The 19,891-nt window shown below is 45.3% G+C and overlaps 1 protein-coding gene across 1 annotated transcript in view; it reads left to right on the forward strand.

The window, feature by feature from the left end:
* LOC120841721 (parathyroid hormone/parathyroid hormone-related peptide receptor-like) overlaps nt 1-19,891 on the forward strand; it is a 294,650-nt gene that overhangs the window by 234,752 nt on the left and 40,007 nt on the right. The window lies entirely within an intron of this gene.

Here is a 19,891-nt window from a genome sequence, read left to right on the forward strand (position 1 = left end):
GGAATTCGCGGAAAGCTGCGCAGATAGTGATGGAATGTATGCATTATTAATGTCGCGACGAGAAACGTGTTCTGGGAACACCATGAGTAGAATAAACTTTGCAGATGAGCGAAAATTCACTTTCAATATCACTTGTTGATAAAAAAAACAAGAAAAAAACGAGCTAAAAGTAAAAGAAAAAAAGGTTAGGTAAGCCTACTTACGTGTCGTACTGTTTAGCGTGTTTTTGTTGCGTTTTTTACAAAATTTAAGTTGCTTTGGTTGCGTCAGGCAAAATATCTCTCCTTCACTCTGAATATTTGCTTCCTTTCTCTATGATACGCTCTATTATTGTAAGAACGTAGTCCTCCCCTGGGAAGGCTACTTTTTTTTTTACTTCGCAATTGCCGTATTGATATCCGGAACGTCCTGAGTGGGCGACAACCTCCGTCGGCTTTCGCCGAGGCATACAACGGTTTTCACGTTTTAAGCGTAACGTACAGTTCGTTTAGGCTGACTTGCCTACATTTTCTCACATTTTGCAGGTCTAAATTTGTCATTTTTTGTATTGCACACTCTATACTGAAATCGCACGGCGACTGAGAAGGTCGAACATAAAAGGTTTTAGCGATATAAAAACATCGACTCGAAATATTTTATACTAATGGCTCGTTCACACTTACGAAATAAGCACTCGGCGCCTACTAGATTCGATCGCCGTAAAAAGATCGGGCCGTTCACATTTGTTGCCGCCAGCGGAGTACGCGGCGCGAGCTTCTCGCAGTTTTCCGAACAGATGAGGGGAGCTGACGAGAGCTCCCAAACCTCCTCCTTGCCATACAGGGCAATAATTCAATTACACTAATTGAATTAGTGTAATTTAATTACTTCTTTTGTAATTTGTAGTTGTAATTAATTATTTTCGGCCAGAAGGAATTGTAATTGTAATTTAATTACCTTCTAGCGTCAATGAATGCAAAATTTCAGGCACATTTACAATTACTTTTGCAAAACTTTGCTGCGCCGACGGAACCTCTCTGAAAGCCTCAGCACTCGCACAAGTGGTCTAGCTCTCAGTGAAACACTCGCAGGAAGACATGAACTCCCACACACGCACAACATAAATAGTGTGGCATTGTTTGTTGTTTTGTTGCTAACACTGCGGGTTGAGAGACAGTCCTCTTTAGAGTCTACCTCAACGGAGCCGTGTTGCGCCGTCTGCTGTGCGAGCAGAAAAAAATATCGTAAACATGCCAAAATACTGAAAGTACAAAGAATTGAGCTACGGATTTCAGTTGAGCTGGGTACTTTTAATTGTCAATGAAGTTTTTTTGCCAGTTTTTGACGTTCTTCTTCCAGTATTGTCGCATATTTGTATCTGTAGTATTTTCAAGTTCATTCCCTGTTGGTTTTACTCCGTATATTTTTTGCATTAGCATCTTGGAGACTGACCTCGCACCTCCGAATATTGTTACCAATGCTTCGGGAGCCCCGATTCGGTTCTTATACATTTCTGAGCCATTATAATTTCAACTCAATGTAACTAATTTACCATACCATGATGTTTTTACGTGAATGCGGTTGTATTTCTGTGTCTGATTTTTATTTTTATGTGAAAACTTTTGAAATATTCATGTAGGACTAATTGCCGCATTTTTATTTCCTGGGCTAACAAAACTCTGTCAACCCAATTTTGTCTTCAGCGATCCGGCGTTCCAGCATATGAACTAATTATTAATATTTATAAAAAAATATAATATCGTAGTATTTCATTGCCCCAGACTGTCAGTTCCATTATTACTTTAACAAATTTCATAAAAGGAAAGTGCGACACGTGACATTTACGCAGCGATGCTTAAAGCCTACTCGAACATTTGGGCAAGGAATGAACAAATATTTGGCGTTCTATACAATCGGTTTAAAGTTATATAAACCAAGTCGGGTCGCTCTCAGAAAGAAGTATTTGTAAAGTAATTGCATTAATTTTTATAAGTGCTTTGTAATTGTAATTAATTACTTTCACATAGTAGTAATTGTAGTTAAACTATTTTTGAAGCAAAGTATTTGTAATTGTAATAAATTATATTTTGAAAGTAATTTACCTATGTATGCCCCTTGCCCACGCGCGTCTCGTCGCTATCTCCGCCAGCTCGTCAGCGGGGATCTGACGTCAGCAAGAGCCACTTCCCCCGTGCGCTCTGATTGGCTAGCGGCGAGAAAAATATTTTTCCGGCGTTCAAAAATGGTCCCAGAGCGATCTTGTTCTCCGCCGGAAATTCTGCCTGCTTTCGTCGCCGGGTTTCAGAATTCACGTGGATCCGGATTAGAGGGGCGTAATTTGGTGTGTTGAAATAAAAACTCGATAGAAGGCTTAAAAGCTACACCTGAAAAAAAAAAAAAAAAAAACTGGAAAGCGGTCATATTGCAGACGCCGAAAAGAGCTCAGTAAAATTTGTAAGGAGGCAAGAACTTAAAAAAAGGAAGGGAAGAGTCTGTGTGGTCCATCGGCACCACTCTTGCATTTGATATCAAAGCAAATGATATCAAATGCAAGATATCATTTGATATTACGATTAAACTCATTCACTTTAAACAGTGCTCGCAAGTCCGTTCGTCCTTTTATACTCATGACGTAGAATGCAAGTGCTACAACGACTTTCGAGAGAAGTTAAATAAATTATGACGCAGTATATTGCGAATGTGTGGCATCTTTGGATCAGTCATTGACAAATTTATGACCAGGACACTGACTTCCTTTCAGAATCTTTGAGCACCTTGGCGCGAAGTGTTTGAGTACAACGTTCAAGTCGTGTCGCGAGAGTAAACAGTAACGAGATTCATAATAACTATCTTTACGAGACCGGAAGGGTTACTTTTTTGTGGACATTTCCTTTCTGTGTTAACGGGGACTTCAGCAATCTTACTCACTTTTTACTTACTCAGCACAACGCACTCGTGTTGCTATAAATATGCCCTATGATGTTCACAACAACATGAACTCAGAAACACCGTAAACGCGAAATAATTTAAGATAGAAAAACACTGCATTCATCTGTTTCTTCAATATGATGGCTGAAGGGCCACCGCCGCTTTCTTAATAATCATTTGACACCAACGACTCTGGTGCGGAAAAACGAAAAAACAAAACAAAAAAACTTTCAATTCGAAGGAAAAGACAGCAGTCGCAGTACGTCTCTTTCTGGACGTTCTCCTACTCCTGTTTTTTTTCCTCCGAATTGAAAGATTTGTTTTGTTCTCAACAGAGTCTCAGCTGTTACATTATTATGAATTATCACCAGCTTACCTTCACACTCACTGATTTTTTTTTTTTAACCACTTGCTTATTGTGAACGCCAGATAACGCGACATTAAATAACGTTATGTCACTATCTGTGTTGACCGCCCATAAAGCACGTGGTGGTCTAAATATGGCGAAACTTAATTTTGTTATCTGTTTCGCTCATATTTTATAAGAAGATAAACGGTGGAAGAGCAAGAAAAGGAGAGCGCCGGGAGCGTTGAATCGCGGGGCACTCGTGAAATTGTCTCTTAACACTGTTCGAAAGCGCTCAAACTCCAACCGCCTGTGTCCGGCGTTCGAACGCTATACAATTGGCTAGGAGCAGACGACGCTCTTGTACTTTTTGGTTGGAGGGAGACAGTGGGTAGAGTAAAACACATATATCCCTTCCTTCTGCGAACTGCTGCTTCCAATCAGAACTTAATACTCTGACATCCTCGTGCAGCCTCATCCTCAGTTTTTTTTCTGAATAAGAAAGAAACCAGAATGTCTTTAGCTTTGCTGGTGTTCTCTTCTTTATTCGTAATTCAGTGGATCAGATAGTCCGCAATCCGTTGTATTCTATTACAAGCAGCAGTAACACGTGCGCCGAGTTTAGCAGGACAGAGATTACGTAATCAAAAGGGGCAAGGATAGAGGGAGTTCCATCAAATCTCTTGGGCAAATCATTTTTTTTATTTCTCTTTATATAAATCGCGCGCATCTGTGGGTTGCAGAGAGGGACATTCTAGCTCGATGAACAGCGGTGGTGTGTGCCTTTCTCGGTACACCCTGCCGTTCTTATCCACCCAATGACAGTAGACAAGTAAAATAGATATGCCGCAGATAATGGTCAAATTTTAGTTAAAACTGCTCCACATAAATACCACGACGTACTTGCCACTGCATAGCGTAACTCCGAGGATGAAGAAAGAAAAGACAGTGGCCATCACGACCTATGTATGTGACGTCCCTAGTGGGTGGTGCTAATCACGGTCTGAAAGGAGCTTCTATTGAATTCTTAAAGTCGGTTGGGACACAAGTGTCAAGAAATGAACATTACGCCGAAAAAAAAAAGAAGAAATGAGAGCAATATTGACGGCGAGAGATTTATTTGCAATTATGTGTGCGAAGTCCATGCCGTTGCGGGTCATTCCGGTGTGACCATATTGGTCGTAAAGGTGAAGCCCATCCACCTCTCATCCACGCGCCCAGTATGCCGAGCAAGAAAACAGATGGAAAGGAGTTGACTGCTGACTAAATCGCGTCGCCCGCCGTCGATATTGCTCTAATTTTTTTCTTGCCTAAACTTACTTTTTTAACACATCTTCCCCAATTAAATTGATAAAAAAAAGATTTTTCTTTCTTTCAGGGGCTGTTTAACTTGTATCTGACTACTAAGGCTTACTACCACTCCGTGTTTTTCCTTTTAGCGCTGGTGGAAACTTTTCAGCAGTGTATTTTTTAGACCCGCACAAACTTACCGAACTTTGAAGCGCATATCGACATGGGCACAAGAAGAATTTAGTGTAACACCATTGTGCGACCCGCGTCTCATACATTTTATCTGTTCATTGGTTTCATTTATAACTTGCATAAGCTGTGAGTTGACTTTCCTGTTCATCGATCTTAAATTTATATGAAAGAGAGAACATCATCGATTTTTCTGGTGGCGATTGTATGACAGAATTACATTTCCTTATGTTTAATAAAAAAGTATCGCTTTAGAAAAGACAATAACAGTATTAGATCTTCCACGAATATTTTATTTTTTCAAATATGCTTCTTTACATTGTGAACCAAACGATACCTTCACTGTAAAAGTTGTATATAATTAAAAACGATTTCATATCTCAAACAGAAACTGAAGTAAAATTAAACTGAGCATATATAATACCTTTCTTCAATCGACCTCGCTGGACGTATAAGAGAAGACACACATCTCCAGAGGTAATTGACAAGAGAGAAGTTAAACGCCTGCAGCTGATTATCAGTTTGTTGGAGGTTAAGAATGCAGGACAAGTTCTTCCCTCAAATCCCCCCACACTCTCTACTTCAGAAGGTGAAGCCTTGGAGAGGAGGCGGGTTCTTTTCTTTTAGCTTTCGCTTTGCTAAAGTTAAGAGAGTAGAAGGCCCTGCGAGAACTGTTGTTCGGCATTCTTAATATGCCAAAGAGCACAGAAGTATTGTAGCTTCACAATGACTTACTCACACCATAAGGAGCAAAATGTATGCAGCCTCCCGTTGGTTGTGTCTGTTCCACGATGAATTGAACGCATGTCCGATTAATATTTGGTCTTTTTAAGCCAACAAATCTCTTGTTCAGGCAGGACAGCGATGTTGCAAGATGTGAAGCGAAGTGCAGCCACTGCCGCGCATACGCGTGAATGCCAGCGAGGAGCGCTCTGCTGTTTCACACCCAGGCCTTGCCCGCTGACTGTTAGGGTGCCCTGATTGCGTTCGAACTGTCGATGCTCTAGCGATTACAATACATTTTTAACCGCAAAATATTGGAAGGGGGGTCGCGAAGTGCCTGATAAAGTTTAAACAATGTGAACGTGACTTCTGTGCGGTGGCTTCAATAATAACCAATTATAGGACGCAGCTAAAACTTGAGATGGAAAAGGGTTGCTGCGTCCATTTCCCGACGTTGTCTTTAGAAAGTATGCTATAAGGCACAAACTCACTTAGTCAACAATCCTTCTGGCGCTGTGAGACGCTGCAAGGCGTGGTAGCTGCAGCGCATACGTGAGCTAGGTGACGCTGCCTGGATCTGCTATATCATAGCCTCCTCTATCCTCACAAAACCTGTCAGTTGGACGATGGAGCCATAAAGTGCGCGGTTGCAGATTTGGAGCGCGAAGATCTGGTAGCACTGAGAATTTCTTGGGGAACCTGGACGTCAGTGTACAGCTTTTGCACCGGCGAGGACACGAAGCATCATTTTCAAACCCGACGAGAAAAGAAGCGGTAGAGCGAGGAACGCGAGGAGAACGAGCGGGCATCACATCGCACGAGAGAAATATGTTTCGGCGTCGCGCCGCTGCGGGGCGCCCGTCACGTGACTCTCCTCCAACGAGGTAGAGGGGCTTAGAGTGATAAACCGGAAGTTCGGAAGTGGCACCCCCCCGGTTGCCGCCATATTTTACGCAAATGTGACCACTCGTCACGTGACCTCCCAAGAGCCGTGACGTCACAGGTAAGATGGCAGCGCCCAGAGCTGGCGGATGCGAGTTTGTTCGGTGCGCGGTAGCCATGATGTGCAGCTGCTTTCCGACGACTTCGGGCTTCTTCGTGCTCGCTGACGCAGGTATAATGTGAAAATATGAAGGAATGAGACTTTATACCGTTTTTGCGCAAGATCGCTCTGGATCATCTGGATATTAACGCCTGTGAGACAGCATCAGCTCTGCATCGCCGTACCGGTGCTTGGATTCCGGGATGTGTCCGAGGATCGATAGAACTTTGAGTGCTTTTAACATGAAATTTTCGCATTCTCTTAGCTTTGTTTGAACGTTGAAATATCTGAGAATCTACGCGAAATGTATACGTCGCGTTAGGGCCTAAGGGAAGTTGTTTCAGCCCTCCGTCACCTAACAACCATAGCAACTTTTAGCGAGGAAGCTCCTGCGATTTTAACCTTTTGTGCTAATCCACGATTCTACATTCGATCGCTTTTCTTCCTTTTTTTTGTGTGTGTGTGTGAGTGCGAAGTGCACCCTTATTTTCAGCTACGTGGCTGGCGTTTTATTGAGTATGGGGAAGAATAAATCGTTGCAGGCACCTGCTTCAAAGCTATTCGACTTGCTATAAGAACAACTGTTTTGGTGCATGCATAGGTTAACTGCGCATTTTTTCTGTTTTGTAGGATTTATTGCAGCTATACTCTTTTCCATCAAGAGTGCGTTGTATTAGTCGGTCAATTATTTAATTGTTCTAATTACCTGGATAAGATGATTCATATTTGTGTTCATCCTTTGCCTGGACAGCAGTCTTGTTGAAAAATGTTGACTACCATTCCTTTCGGTCTCTTCAATAGACTCTTTTTAAAAGTGCGGGCTGTCTATACTTCGCATCACCGTAACTTGGAAAAGGCCAACCGCTACAGCCCCCTCGAGCCAATCAGAGAGATGGAGCGAAGGTGTGTGACAAATTTGTGCAGACGAGCACTCCGGTGATATGCTGTCATGTGCCTCTCTCCAATGTGTGTATTGACTCACCGAGACCGTAGCCTTTGCCGTCTGCCAAATTCTGATGAAACAAATTACAGTATAGCTACTACTGTAATTACCCCAGGCTTTCATACTTTGGGTATTTATTTATATTTATTTATACAGTACCTACATCGCCCAGAGGGCATTACAGTAGGGGGGTTAAAATACATAAAAGATGGTTGCATCACACTTGTTAAACGCAAGTAAAACATAGTGCTTGAAAGCACCAATACACAAAAAAAATGCAAAAAACATCAAAGATCTGTTGCAAAAAAAAGGAATACAATCAGCAAGCACATTACTAACAGAAAACACGATACAAGTATAACTAATAAACACAATACAGGATATTGAACACTGAGGGAGTTTTATAGGTCCAATAGGAGAGAAGAAAAGCTGGCATCTGAGGTTTCTGTCACCACAAGTTCAGGAAGGGCATTCCATTCATGAATGCTCTTTGGAAAAAAGGAATGTTTAAACAGTTCTGTTCTACATCTAATTTCTTTTATTTTAAGCGAATGATCTACCCTTGAGGAAATGTAATCAGGACTATGGAGATACTTATCCTTGTTAATGCGTGTGTTCTGTAGGAAAATACTTCTAAAAAGTTTTAATCGCAAGCACTTTCGTCGTGAAGCCAGCAAGTGCCAGTTAAGTTGCTCTTTAAGTTTGGTGACGCTTGACCGAAAGGCGTAGGTATTTGTAACGAAGCGCGAAGCTCTATTTTGTACGCGTTCAATTTTTGAGGACAAGAGCAGGAAATGAGGGTCCCACACTGAACACGCGTACTCTAAGATAGGCCTAACGTTAGTAGTGTATAGCAAAGCTTTTATATCTTCAGGAGCCATTTTAAAATTCCCTTTTATAAAGTTTAGGACATGGTTCGCCTTAAGTGTTACTTACTTTGTTCGACAAGAATGTTATGTCCGCCATCCCTGTGAATTCGGCTCAGCACCTATTGGACTCGAATGCTGCATTGGCGTTCGACGTGAACTGGGGCCCATTCGTGTGCTTAGCGCCGAAAAAAATGGTGACGGTTGTGTTGCTTGATAAGGTTCTGCAAAGGATCTATTGTGTCATACATATAGGAAGTGTCATGCTATATAACAATGCATCAACACATACTATTAAACTATATGCTCAGAAGTGTGTTTGTTTTTCCAATTAACAAGTTACAGCAGTGTGCTTTAATGCTATTATCATGTGTGTAGCTTTAAGTATCCTCTCTACAATGCCTACGAAGGCCCCTGGAAGGAATAAATTAATAAATAACATTTTCACATCACTGGAGTTGGTTTTTGGATGCACCACATGTTCAGGAAAGGTTGAACGAGTGCAGCCCCTTGCAAGAAGTCTGCCAGTCTGGTATGACCCCTTAATTAATATTAAAGGGTCAGAGATGCGAGTGTCCTCGTAAGGTCCAGAGCGTGCAGTGGACACAATTCTCGGTGTGTAGACTCTCAAGGCATGAAGGCAAGCGGAAATATGTTTATCTGGTTAGGGTATCAAATATGTTTATTTCCACTTGATTACATAATTATTGATTCTTAGGAAATGGTTCCATAACGAGTTCTTTCTGCGACAGTCACGTGTCAGGCGTTCAGTCGTAGTACCCGTGGACCTTGTTGTCGGATGACGCTCCTGGCACGTCGATGTTCAGTTTGGTCGAGTAGCAACTTTGACCGACTGATGCCGTCTTGTAATCATATGTCATGTGCGCCCACTGACGTCTGATGCACTGAAGCTGCGGGCTGGCTTCTAATCCGAAAATTTTCCTGGTAGTCTTCGGCATCAATGCAGCAAGCTCGGGCATGTATTGCTTACGTGGCTGTGCCTTTTGCTGTACCGTTGACTTGATAGCTGGCACCAATTCTTGTTTGCTATCCAAGTCTGGTGATGCTTGCAGTTCACTTTTGAGAGCAACCAACCATTCTATTCCTTCAAGTCACTCAGGGGCATTCTCCCTCAAAGTTGGAAATTGTGTACTTCGTGGAGTGGACACAGAAAATTGGTGTCAGCAAATTTTTAGGTATTGTCCTTGGACGACAACCGACACCAAATCCACTGTCACTGCATCGCCGCTCACCTGCTTTGTCGTGCTTACCTCTTGTTGAGGTGATGGACATGAGGAGCTTTGGGGTAATCAGAAATTCAGAATCTTCAATTCAGCACCTTCGGCATCAGGGACAAAGGTCGCCGAAGGTAATCCTTAATCTCCCGTGGTCGCTCCTCGAGACGTAATCGAAGGTCGTTTGGCACGAACCCTCGCCGACCAATTCATTGGTACGGGCTGCTTTCGTAAATATGGTCGGCTTCATGCAGTGGTAGCAAAGTGGTTTTCGGTCGCACATTCGCACCACCTGCGTTTTCCTCGGTGTACTTTGTTGAGCACAGTCCTACACACGATGTCGGGAATGCTTCGGCGTTAGAGTGTCTCATTGAATTGGCATTGAATACTAAGGGGCAGCCGGTGGCGGTCGTCGTGCCATTGTGGCGCAAGTTGCCCTTGGTTTGTCAGATGCCGCTTCGCTCGCAGAAGTCTCGGTTGAAATACCTGTCAAACTTGTTCCGAAACAATCTCGGCAATCAAAATAAAAGCCGGGCGACTGATGGCAGGAAGTAGCTTCCTGATCTCCTCCCAGACAAAATCGTGGGTGATGTCGTGGATGCCTGGGAGGCTGGCTTCGAAGTAGTAGCTGGACAACTCGAGTGTCGAGACGCCGGGAAGTTGTTCATAGTGGCAGGCTCGGGCATGCAGTGCACATTCCAGTTGGAAGCCTCAGTGATATTAACACTTCGACTGTTGTTGGGGGGTTGCGGACAAGGCTGCCAAAGGTGTTGTCCCTCACGTGAGGCGCATCGGATTCTTAGGTTTTTGTCTTCTGTAGCATCAAGGTCGGCGTGGGCGTGGGTGTGGGCGCTCGATCAAGCGCAAAACATCCTCCATGAGTTCGGTGGCGCTCTCATTGGGGCAGTGTCCCGGGCAGAATCAAGAATGCGGCTTTCTTTCGTTGATGTTGGCTGACGGATGCGCGCTTCAGCTTGATCTTGCAAACTTCCTATGACGTTAAGGAGTATCCATGGTTCTCAGACCAGCACCGGCAGTTGCTTCCACGAGAAGTACAGGTTCTGCAGGAGCTGGTTGTCTGTCCACCCAATGTGGCGGGCGACACTGTCATATTGTTCAATCCAGTCCTTGACGTCTTCCTACAGCTTGCGTGAAAAAGCGTCGGAGTGTGATTTGCGACGGGCATGCAAACAATGGTGGGAGGGGACACGGTTTGCTGCTACAGGTTTGTCATTGTTGGCTTAGTCAGGTTCGGATTTTCCGACAGGAGACTGAATTCCGGTGGTTTTTCCTGGTAGCAGCAACTGGCTCGGATTTCAGGTGCTTCGTGGTGTATTTCCGAGGTTACTCCTTGTGGTACTCGGTCGTCTTGCGGTTGTTCTGCCAGGCTCGGGTCAGGACTTTGCCTACGGCTCGACAGGGGTATAAGACGCAGAATAGTCCGCCAGCCGTGTCCCATTATCGGGTAACTCGGCTGAAGAGCCGCCGGGTTCACACAGAGTGAAGGGCTACGGGTAAAGTGCCCAGCACCTCCACCTGAACATACGATTACAGCTGAGCATGACCTGCAGTGTCCCAGAATAGTGAATATTGATAGAAGATAGGACTGGAACAAGGATCCGTGACAGTATAACAAAACTAGCAGAAGAGAATCTATCCTGACCACTGAAGAAGCTGCATTGCTTTAGTGGCATTCTGTCCGAATATATCCTCTCCTTTGGGGTTTGGCGACTGCCGTGGACGAACTGAAATGAATGTGGGACCACTTTTCTGGTAATGAGCCACTGCAGACTGTTGCTACAAAGCGGCGTGAGCTGGGTACGTAACACGCTCGGTGAAATATCCGGACAGCTTGCAATTCGCGTAACGAGTGTGGATGAAACGTTTGTGTTGACGGAACATGCGACTGACCAGCGGGATCAATACCAACTGCAACACCTGTGCTCCGTGAAAATGCACGTCTACGCCGGAACAATTTCGGAAGCAGCACAGTATCACCTAAAGCATGGCACAGGAACTACCAGCTTGAAGGCAGCTCTTCGGTGCGCCGCACACCTGTGCTCCGTGAAAGTGCACTTCTACGCCGGAACAATTTGTAAGCAGCACAGCATCATTCAGCACGGCACGGGAACTACCAGCTTCAAGGCAGCATTCCGGTGCGCCGCTGTCACAAATTCAGGCTTTTCTTGGTTTTGTTTTTCATTTTTATTATCTTTTTTTTTTCTATCTCGGACCACTTTAAGTGTCGGTACGGTCCGGGAACGGGGAGTGCCGTGCCGCTTTTAATCTCCAGTTCGTCCCGTCGTATTATCCTTTCTCCGTCCCCAACGGGTTTGCTCGTTTTCGGGGTAGGTATTTGTGGACGGGCGACTCAGATTAGGCTTCACCCCGGGGTAAAGTTAATTTGTGTCTTGGCCTTCGCGGACGGAGGGGTGCGTTTGCGGACTCTGGTGCCGATTTGACACGCGAAGGCGACGCCGGGATACAAAGATGTCTAAGCTGGCTGGCGCGCCTTTTGAAGGCGGCGACTTTCTTCAGTCTGGCGCCTGTCGTTGTTGTCGGGTTCTACGTATCGACGATAATTGATGTTTTGGACTCGTACGGGGGAAATAGATGGCCTGTATGTTTTCCCATTTGGGTCGGCGCCGGATACCTTTGCTTTTCTGGGAAGTGGACTGACCCGAAAGGCGGGAAAACGGGAGGTTGGTCGGTAGTCGAACCTATAAAAAGGGGTTCTGGAACAAAGGAGGTAGTCGAGCCCCGGAGCTGGCCGGGGTGCTGCTCGACGCAGTCACTCCCTGCACGTGAGTTTTTGAACGTTTAATTTTTCGGCTTCTGCCCTGCCTGTCGGGCAAGTGTTTGAGTTGGTTGTGCTGAAGCGTGCGTGGATGTGTGGTGCGCGGTGTCGACCTCATCAAGCTTCTAACCGGACCGCCTGACTCCGAGACATCGTTCTTCGGCCGACATCTCCAGACAACGGACTGCTCTGGACTCAGCACCTACCGGAAAGCTAAGCTGTTTTTTTGTTTGTTTTGTCTACTTCATCCTCCGGCTCTGAAGTACGAACTGTTGAACTTTGGGACATTTTTATACGTAGCGCTACTTTCTGTCGCGACTGTTTTGGGGGATTGTCCCTTTTGGGTAGCGGTAACGTTCGAGTTCCGTCTCGGTTTGCCCTTGTTTTTGGTTAGTGTTGGGATTTCGTCGCGGTTTTGTCGGCTCGATCCTGTTTTACGAGTGTCGTGACTTTTTTAGTATTAGTTTCTGGCCCGCGGGACCCCATTGCGTTTAACTGGAGCGAGGTTTGTGTAGAGTGCTCTTTTGCCGTCCGCGGCGTAGTATTTCACTTTATTAAATTTTTAATCTTTTGTTTGCTTATCCTCCCTGTGTCATCGTCTCTCTTTCCTGATTTTACACCTGGCGTGGACCTAGCGCTAGTCACCGGTCGAACTTAGCTCTTTTGTTCTTTTTCCGTAATTTCTCGTTTATCCTCAGAGTGGATCATTGCTTTATTTTTATTAATTTAACCACCCACTCCGTGACAGCCGCACAACCGAAGTGAGCCCTCGGTCATTTGATCGAAGCTGCACCACGATTGCACACCGCCAAGCACGACTCACGCAATTTCCGTCGCTAAACTGTGTATCCAAATATATTGCACACGCTTCACTGCAAACCTCGAAGATTCCGATGGTCAACGAGAGCACAGAAACGTCGCCTTAAATTTTATCCTAGCGGTATCCGAATCAATCCGAGGTCCGGGCAACGTAGGTCAGATTGTCTCTTCCGTGGCAATATCCCGGTCGGTCACCAGCGAAATGCACACAGTTTCTCCGTATTTTCACGTTATTTTCACGGGGGGCACGACAAAGCCATGCCGGCGTTAACAGTCTTCATGACGCAGATGCTGTTGCTCCTGTTCACGGCATCACCAAGTACCTCGGACGGCGATGGGGCCTGCCCTTCGTCATGGTCGCGGGAGCACCCGTTCAACACCGACTCAGCAGCGCAAGAGGAAGCTCCTGCTGCCTCACTCCTGACGTGGCCAACGTGGTCCCTCACCGACAACAACCGCAGGATGGCGCACCGTGGGACGTTTCCGTTTCCGTCCGTCGGCTGCCTTCAAAAGCATCTTCCACCGCTGCAATCGCTGGGGCACGACAAAGCCATGCCGGCGTTAACAGTCTTCATGACGCAGATGCTGTTGCTCCTGTTCACGGCATCACCAAGTACCTCGGACGGCGATGGGGCCTGCCCTTCGTCATGGTCGCGGGAGCACCCGTTCAACACCGACTCAGCAGCGCAAGAGGAAGCTCCTGCTGCCTCACTCCTGACGTGGCCAACGTGGTCCCTCACCGACAACAACCGCAGGATGGCGCACCGTGGGACGTTTCCGTTTCCGTCCGTCGGCTGCCTTCAAAAGCATCTTCCACCGCTGCAATCGCTGGGGCACGACAAAGCCATGCCGGCGTTAACAGTCTTCATGACGCAGGTTAGTTACATGCAAAACGCAAATTGGAAACAACCAAATAACACCCTACCTTTTGAAATGTCGTGCCCCATCGACATGAAGCGCCTACTAACCCTTTCTTGCGACGCAGTCATTTTTGTATTTTCATGCAAAGCCTGTATCGAGTTTCTTAGAGTCTTGCTGCTGCTTTCCGGCGATGTGGAAAGGAACCCAGGCCCCATGTCTCTAGCCCAAATAGAAGAATTCAATAATCTTAAAGACACTGTTACAAAACTTCAGGCGAGTCATTCTACGCTTCAGCAGGAAGTCACTCAGCTTACAGAGCAGCAAAAGCAGTACGAAGCGACCGTTTCGGCCCTTGAGGAGCGCGTAGACCAGCTCTCAAGTGAACTGAATTCCCGGAAAGAAACAGGTGATTGCGATACATCTACTCCACCTCACCTTACGGAGGCTTTAAACGAGCTGTCTAAATTAAAAGCGCGCTGCGACGACGCGGAGGGCAGATCCCGCCGTTCTAATCTAATATTTTTCGGAATCGCTGACACTGACAAAGAAACTTGGGCTCAATCTGAGGGCTTGATCACAAGCCTGTGTTCCGAGAAACTCGGTATCGAAGTTTTATCTTCCGGAATTGAAAGAGCTCACCGGTTAGGAGCATTCCATCAGCAGAAAATTCGTCCCATCATTGTCAAGTTTTCATCGTTCAAAGAAAAAGAGGGCATTCTTGGTTCTGCGCACAAGCTTAAGGGCTCACGCGTTGCAATTAGTGAAGATTTTCCACTTTCTGTAAGGCTCGCACGACGTCGTCTTCTTGATTTTGCCAAACCAAAGGGAACGCCTTTTCGGCTGCGTCACGATAAACTGTTCATAGATGGCAAGTGTTTTGTGTTCGATGACGCTATCGGCTCGGTTGTTGAAAAATGTACGTAGCAATGCCGGCGTTCTTCGCGTTTGCCCACTCACAATCAAACTGCCAAACCTCACGTTATCAACAAGATATCTTCTATTCATTCTATTTTGTTTACTAACATTAGAAGCCTAATCCCAAAGAGAGATGATGTAAATTCCTTGATTCAAACATGCAACGCCGACTTCATTGTTCTTACTGAGACGTGGTTGAATCCCGACATATCAGATGCTGAATTGTTTCCTCCTTATCCAAACTTTCGTGTGTACAGGTGCGACAGAATTACTAGAAAGGGGGGAGGCGTACTTTTGGCTATTAATAATCAAATCACGTCTCGGCTCATTCCACTTTCTACCGCACTAGAAGTCGTATGGGTTTATCTCCCTACGGCGCCCTCTGTTGTACTGGGCGTATGTTATAGGCCACCTGATAGTAATAAGGAATTCACCTTTGAGCTTAATAAGTGTCTTTCTGAACTCGCTACTCAATATCCTAACGCTTCTGTTGTACTTCTTGGGGATTTCAATTACCCGAATATTAATTGGTCTACCTTCACATCCACTTGCACTTGCTCTCAAGAATTTATAGATCTTTGCCTAGATTATAACCTAACAAATATTATCACACAGCCTACTAGAATTACCGACTACTGCAGCAATATACTCGACTTGTGCTTAAGTCAGGATCCTTCTCTTTTTAGCAACGTTACCTACTTAACAGGAATCAGCGACCATCTTGTCATCGACATAACACTCTCTCTCACTGTTCCTCGAAAATCACATTATTGCAAATACATTCGCGACTACGCGAGGGCCGACTATGTGTCTATCAACGCATGCCTCGAAGACTTTTACCAATCATTCTTTGTTAATCTCGAGGAAAGAACCGTCAATGAAAATTGGACGCTCTATAAAAATAAGCTATCCCACTTAGTTGAGCGCTTCATCCCATTGACCCGCATCATATCAGATAACTGTCACCCATGGTATAACAAAACGGTGCATAGTCATGCTAACAAGAAAAAGCGACTTTATAAACGAGCGAAATCTGTCAACAATGCAGCCTCGTGGGATGCATATCATGCGTGTGCTAGAACATACAAAACCGCCATTGCCGATGCTAAAATTAAGTTTTATACTCACGACCTCCCCAACATTTTAACAAATAAACCCAAAAAGTTCTGGAAAGTGGTCAACCCAGCTCTATCTCTTCCATTGCAGTTCATTAACGACAACGGCATCCCACTTTCAGACGAAGATAGCGCTCTTTACCTTAACAATTTCTTCACATCAATCTTTACTAAAGAAGACTTGCTAAACGTTCCCGACTCATGCCCATTAACTCACCCCCAGATGAATCCTATCATAATTGACCACGCAGGTGTATTGAAAGCAATAGAAAACCTAAAGGTTTCCTCGAGCTCTGGAGGTGACCAAATTAATTCGAAGGTATTAATAAACACTAAACATATTTCCTCTGTTTTTCTCTGTGACATTTTCTCACAATCGCTCACGCTTTCCATAATTCCACGTGACTGGAAAATAGCTAACGTAATACCTGTTCACAAAACTGGTGATCGCCAACTAATAAGTAATTACCGTCCCATCTCTCTCACCAGTGTTCCATCTAGCTCATGGAGCATATACTTTACTAAAATATAATAAACTTTCTTGACTCTCATAACCTTCTTTTTAAACATCAGCACGGATTTCGTAAATCTTACTCTTGTGAAACCCAGCTAACCGCCTTCCTTACTGATATTTACTCAAGCTTTGATTCGAATATTCAGACCGACGCCATTTTCATTGACTTCTCCAAAGCATTTGATAAAGTACCCCACCAACGTCTTTTAACAAAGCTTAACGATATTAATATTCATCCCTCTGTTGTTAAGTGGATTTCTGAATTCCTAATTAACCGTAAGCAATATTCCTCCGTTAACAACGTAAAATCTCCCACCTCTACCGTAACGTCAGGTGTCCCCCAGGGAACCGTACTGGGCCCCCTTCTGTTCCTAATCTATATTAATGATCTCCACCTTAATATCGCTTCTTCTGTGCGGCTGTTCGCCGACGATTGTGTCATTTACCGACCCATTCTTTCAAACCATGATCATCATGCTCTCCAGGAAGACCTAGAGTCTGTAATGCATTGGTGCGAAAAATGGCAGATGACATTAAACTTCAATAAATGTAGATCCCTATCAATTTCCCACAGTTCGCGTGCCACACCATTTTCGTATTACCTCTCTAACACTCAAGTAATAGCATGCTCATCTTATAAGTACCTGGGTGTTCATCTTACCTCTGACCTATCATGGACTACTCACATAACTTCTGTTATTTCTGATACTAACCGTTCTCTCGGATACTTGCGCCGTAACCTTAAACTTGCTACACCCTCCGTAAAACGACTAGCGTATACTACTCTTATAAGATCGAAATTAGAATACGCCTCATCTATATGGTCCCCATGGCAGTCCTACCTTGCAAATAATCTAGAATCCGTCCAAAACAGAGCCCTTCGTTTTATTTATAACAACTACTCACCATATACCAGCATATCAGGATTACGCCAATCAGCTAACCTTCATTCACTTTCCCTTCGCCGCCGAGTATCACGCCTTTCTCTCCTGCATCGAATTTTCTATCAAAATAGCCACCTTAAAGAATCACTGCTATCACCTCCCCATCGTATTTTCCCCCGTCTAGATCACCTATGTAAATTACGTCCAATTCGGTCATCAACTGTTTCTCACCAGACTTCCACACTACCATTGGCCATCGAGGATTGGAATTCACTACCTCATAACATCGTTTGTATTAATGATACTACTAAATTTGTTGAAGCCATTACCCTCTTTTTATCTAACCTACCTAGCTAGCTTACAGTGTTATAATTGTGTTTACTGTTCTATTTGTTTTTGTTCTATTGCCACCCCCTTGTATAATGCCCCACGGGCCCTCAAGGAAAATAAATGATGATGATGATACCTACGTCAAACACCACGCTGAACTCTGAACTCGCTTTCGACCGGCCTCATATGACGGCTTCCGCGTCTGAAATCAACTCGCCGAGACGAACGACAACCAACGAAGCATCCGACAAGCTCCGGCCCAGCTGGGGCCAGTCGCTGCATGGGCGCTGCCATCTTTCCTGTGACGTCACGTATTTGGTTTGGTCATGTGACGTGTGGTCAAATTTGCGTACAATGGCAGCCTCCTTATGGGGGTCACTTTCGAGTGCAGACCGGAACCCCGGTTTATCGCTCTAAGCCCCTCTACCTCGTTGCTCTCCTCTCATCTGTTGTCTGCCGCTCCACCTTTTCCATTTCGGCGGCCACTTCTCGTGGCGATCTGCCAGACGTTGTCACTATTGAAAAAGCTAAGACTATGTTCACTGACAGAATGAGAACGTCAAGGTGTGTCTTTCCAACGCCCAGCCTCAAGCACGCGCTCCATATCTCCCGCTGCGCTTCGGCTGCGCGCACGCGCTCGAAGTGCATGTGGCGAGGTAGCGTTGACGAATCTCAGAAGCTCTCGCTATTAGCTGCGAGTTGTTTTAGTGGCGCCCTCCTATGGTTCCCCCTTGTGAAGTCATTACCTTGCGAACAACAAGTTTGATGGTGTTTGTAAATAGCATGGTGGAAGCATCGTTGCGCTCTCAAAGCAACACTGCCAACACCGTCGAAATTAAAGTTCTTTCATTCCTCTTATTTGCGTCAATGTTATACCCTTTCCGACGTCATAGTCAGCTTTTGGGCCAATCGTGGAACGCCGACCACAGCCGCTTTCGGTCGCGCACGTCGCCAATAGTCGGGGCAACTGAAGCTGCTCCGTGCTGTTCTCACATTGTCGGTGTGATTATTGTAGCTTCGTGCGATTTACTTATACCTCCTACACTTGTGCAGGGAAGTCTAGGGCGGTGTACGTCCTGTAATATCTGAATAAACTTACAGGAAGTACTCTGCCCTACACTCTTCTGCACCGGTGCAGGAAGTGCAGGTTCATCGAACGAAGCTACTCATGTCGTTTGTGGGAGCGGTGCCTATATGATTATCGAAGCAGACGAGCTTGCACGCCGTATGCGGAGCGCAAGTCCGTCAACTCCTTTTGCAGGGTTTGTGGTGACGTCAGCAAACCGAGCTCTGATTGACTTTGATGGAAGGATAGCGGCTAGACGTCTACGCAGCTTGCGTTGAAATCTATCCATTAATATTTAATCTGTGCCAATCAAAGCTCGGCGTTTCGACGTCACCACAGCCACTTCACAAGAAGCAGCCACAGCCACTTCACAGCCACTTGCGCTCCGCATAGGTAAGCCTCGGAAATCCGTAGGTGGTTCCGAAGAACGCAAATTTCAGTTACGTCGCGCTGGGGAGGCTCGTCGGAGACAAAGTACGGATGAGGCACGGGAGCGGAATTGAGAGAAGAGGCGAAGATGGCGTGAAAGTCCTCAGAGTCGCGCCCAGCAGGCGGTTCACAAGCGACAACCGTGCTACAATAATGCCGAATTACGCGAGGGCGAAGTCACTGTAGCTGTGGCACACGTTAGGGGGTAGCGTAAATGTACTCGGATTTGTTTTTGCGTTGACAGCAGTGGGCCGCGAGCCGGGCGTCACTGAAAAGGCCATGGCAATCCACGGGCCACAGTCTTTTAGTTATATTTAAGAGGAAACCCTCGCTCTATATGAACAGGTTGATAAAGAAGATGATATCAAACCCTTCCCGGAGCTCTATTAAAACTTCTGTTTCTGATTCGGTTGTACAGGCACCCCAAGTTAGGTTATGACTAGAACTCAACATTTTCGGTATACACCGATAAACCCCTAAAATGAACTCCGCAGCTGGTTTTCACAATATCACGGAGCTGTCCTTGAACGTTATGACTATGACGTTTCAGAAAACTATGACCATTCATAATTTATAGAAAAAGCACACCCCCAACTACAAGGAAATAATAAACCTCGGAA

The sequence above is a fragment of the Ixodes scapularis genome, unplaced genomic scaffold (assembly GCF_016920785.2).
Source record: "Ixodes scapularis isolate PalLabHiFi unplaced genomic scaffold, ASM1692078v2 PGA_scaffold5__190_contigs__length_132052651, whole genome shotgun sequence".
NCBI lineage: Eukaryota > Metazoa > Arthropoda > Arachnida > Ixodida > Ixodidae > Ixodes > Ixodes scapularis.